General features: G+C 43.7%; 1 non-coding gene across 1 annotated transcript; it reads left to right on the forward strand.

The window, feature by feature from the left end:
- Positions 1-343: 343 nt before the first annotated feature.
- Positions 344-416, forward strand: TRNAA-UGC (transfer RNA alanine (anticodon UGC)). Its single transcript has one exon. It is a non-coding gene; the product is annotated as a tRNA-Ala (tRNA).
- Positions 417-3,697: the final 3,281 nt, after the last annotated feature.

The raw sequence follows: 3,697 nt of genomic DNA on the forward strand, positions 1-3,697 counted from the left end.
ATGCTCTGCCGACTGGGGAAGGGAGCGTCTCCCCTGAGATCTTGGGTAACTTGTCCATAATAGAGGCCTTGAGGTCAAGGTTTTCCAGAAGCTCTGGGGTCCCAGGAAATGCCTCAGGCCACCTCAGGGGTTTGAGGCAGGCCAGTCTGGGCCAGTGCCTACAGGGCCTTGTCTCCCTTTCAAGCAGGGCATCTCTGATTGTGTCCTTTATATATTGAGTTCTAAGGAAGACAGATTTTAAAGGTGTGAAAACCACAGGACCAGCAAAGCTTCCCATTCTTTACTTACAAAAAGACAAAGTGAGGAATTTGATTATGTTTCAGAAGCCTGGACTCTGGGGACTTCCCTGGTGGTCCAGTGGCTAAGACTCTGCACTTGCAATGCAGGGGGCACAGGTTCAATCCCTGCCCAGGGAACTAAGATCCCACATGCCACAGGCACAGCCAAAAACAGAAAAAGAAGAAGCATGGACTCTGGAGCCCCTTGCCTGGGTTCAGCCCTCATCTCTTCTGTCTGGAGCTGGGTGCCTCGGTTTCCTCATCTGTGACATGTGTCCTTGCCTCACAGGATTCTCGTGAGAATTAGATGAGGTAATATGTACGAAGTCCTCAGAACAGTGCCCAGCACAGAACAAGTGCTTCTTATTATCCTTGGCCCCAGTTAGCAGTGAGCTTCTGCGCCAACATCGTTAATAAGGCCACAAAAGGAAACGCAGAAGAGCTTTCTCGTTCCATGGAAAGGTGCTTGGGAGCATAATTAGATTGGCTGAAAGTGCCTTTTTAAATGATACTGTTGGTTTCTGAATCACATTTAGGAAGAAAAGCAGAACAGAAGGTGATAAATTCCTTCATGGGAGAGCTTGGCAGGAGAGGAGATGCGACTGTAAAGTTAATTGGTGGCTGGGAGGTGGAGCCCGGCGAGGCGGGGTGACAGCATGAGCTGGTTCCTCTCCCACTCTGCTTTACGGTGATTAATTCATTAGAGATTCTGAAAGGCTGTGCTTGGGTGGCTGCTGGCCTGTCTTTGCCCAGACAAGGATGATGTCAGCCTGTAGTTTATGGACTTCTGCAATCCTCTGGAGGATTCCGGGAGCTTATAGAGCGTCTCCAGGCTGCTGGCCAGCACTCTGAAAACTAAAAGCCCACTTGGATCTTGTGCGTCCTGACTTGCATGTCTCTAGCAGGATTTTTGTTGTTGTTCTGTGTACTAGCACGGGACATGAGAAGCCGCCTCCAAAGCTCCTTACGTAGACTCATTTTTCCAGCCCCGCTGGCTGGCCAAGAACCAGGCCCATTTCTCAAGCTCTCCTTTCGTTCAAAAAGGTATGGAATGGAATGGGCTAACAGAGCAGGAACAGATGGAATTTATGAAACAGAATTTCAGACTGTAAAATGTATCATTTTATGTACCACTAAGAAAGAAACAAATACCTGCTAATTAAACTCTGACACAAGCTTTAAAAAATCGTTTTGGAAATGCTCCTTTAGACATACTCAGACCCAGATTTCTTTCAAAAGTCACATGTTATTCTTGTGCATACATAAAAAGAAAAATAGCAGGTTAGAGTGTTCCTAAAACTTTTTTGCCTGCAGAGTCTTCTGAATCACTTTTTAATCCTCAGTCAAATCTGTGTTTCTTCATGTAACGTCATCCTCTGTGTGGTTGGGAGCCATGGTTATGTAGAATGTCACTGTCAAATCATAGAGGAAATTTCTGAAGACCTTGTAAGTGGCCTGGGGACTCGGCATAGGTGGTGGCAGCCAGGCACACCTCTCAGTTGAGATGCCCCATGAACAGCTGTGAAGGGTTTGTGCTTGTGCCAGCAGACAGCTCCTTCACCACTCCACCAGACCTGCAGCCGCGGAAAGGTACACCCCAAATGGAAGAATCTTTAGATGTGAAGAAGTGTGCATATTGGGATTCATGAAATTAGTAATAAAGGTTTACACTTGTTTCTCTAATATGATGCAGGAAACTTTATTGATTATTGAAAAACTGCACATCATCCTATTAGTGAAAAGGTATATAGTAAATTTTAGGCCTTTCTCAAAAACTCCAGCCAGGGTATGCTGGAGGGTCTGAAGACTCCAAAGATGAAAGCCAGTCTTAGGAGAGGACGGCTGCTCTCATGATGTGTTTTACATTCGCCTGAAGTGTCTTCCAGTTGGTCCAGAAAGAAGGCTGAGCACTGAAGAAGTGATGCTTTCAAACTGTGGTGCTGGAGGACTCTTGAGAGTCCCTGGGATAGCAAGGAGATCAAACCAGTCAATCCAAAAGAAAATCAACCCTGATTATTCATCGGAAGGACTGATGCTGAAACTGATGCTCCAACACTTTGGCCACCTGATGCAAAGAGCAGACTCATTGGAAAAGACTCTGATTCTGAGAAAGACTGAAGGCAAAAAGAGAAGGGGACGAAAGAGGATGAGATGGTTAGAGAGCATCACTCACTCAATGGACATGAGTTTGAACTAATTCTGGGAGATGGCGAAGGATAGGGAAGCCAGGCCTGCTGCAGTCCATGGGATCACAGAGAGCCGGACATGACTTAGCGACTGAACAACAACAACGACAACAACAGAAGTGTCTTCCCCTTCAGTAAGAGTCTTTTATCTGTGTGATGGTGTTGCTATGTGCTGTGAAATATAAGTAGCCTTAATAAGGTCGTTCAGTGTTCCTCCTGCCTGATTGATGATTTCTCCCTTTCAGGGTGGATCTTGCCTGAGGTTTATTTAAAGGAGACAATCTTTATTTATTTATTTAGCCTATCTTTTTAAAAAAGGAAAATCACTGAATGTTTCAATGACACATTGATCACAAAGCACCACATATTTTATCATTCCACACACGTAAAATGTCCAGGATATGAAAAATCTATAGAGACAGAAAGTTGATTAGCAGTAGCCAGGGCTGAAGGAAGAAGGGGGTGGGAGTGATAGTTAATGGGCACAGGGTTTCTTTTTGAAGAGATAAAACTGTTCCAAAACTAGAAGGTAGTGATGATAGAACAACCCTATAAATATACTAAAAAACACTGAATTGTACACTTTAAATAGGTGAATTGTATAGTATGTGAATTATATCTCAAAGGAATTTTTATTGAAGTATAGTTGATTTCAATCAACTATTCGGGGCTTCCCTGGTGGCTCAGAGGGTAAAGGGTCTGCCTGCGGGAGACCTGGGTTCGATCCCTGGTTGGGGAAGATCCCCTGGAGAAGGAAATGGCACCCCACTCCAGTACTCTTGCCTGGAAAATCCCATGGATGGAGGAGCCTGGTAGGCTACAGTCCATGGGGTGGCAAAGAGTCGGACATGACTGAGTGACTTCACTTTCACTTTTCATAGCTGATTTACAACACTGTGTTAGTTTCAAGCATACAGCAAAGTGAGTCAGTTTTATATATGTATATGTATACGTATACATGCACACACACATACGTGCTATTTCAAATTCTTTCCCCTTATAAGTTATTGCACTGAGTATGGTTCTTTGTGCTATACAGTAGGGTTTTCAACAAAGAATTTTTTTAAAACACTAAACAGAAGGAGCTATATATATATTAAATATCCTAAACAGAAGTTCTTTTACATGTATCCCAGTGATGTTGTTTAATGAAAGTTTAGAATGATTTTGTTCAAAGCAATTCAACAAAAGAATTCAACAAAATTCAACAAAAGACTCAACAAAGCAAACTCT

Source organism: Odocoileus virginianus, chromosome 12 (genome assembly GCF_023699985.2).
Source record: "Odocoileus virginianus isolate 20LAN1187 ecotype Illinois chromosome 12, Ovbor_1.2, whole genome shotgun sequence".
Classification (NCBI taxonomy): domain Eukaryota; kingdom Metazoa; phylum Chordata; class Mammalia; order Artiodactyla; family Cervidae; genus Odocoileus; species Odocoileus virginianus.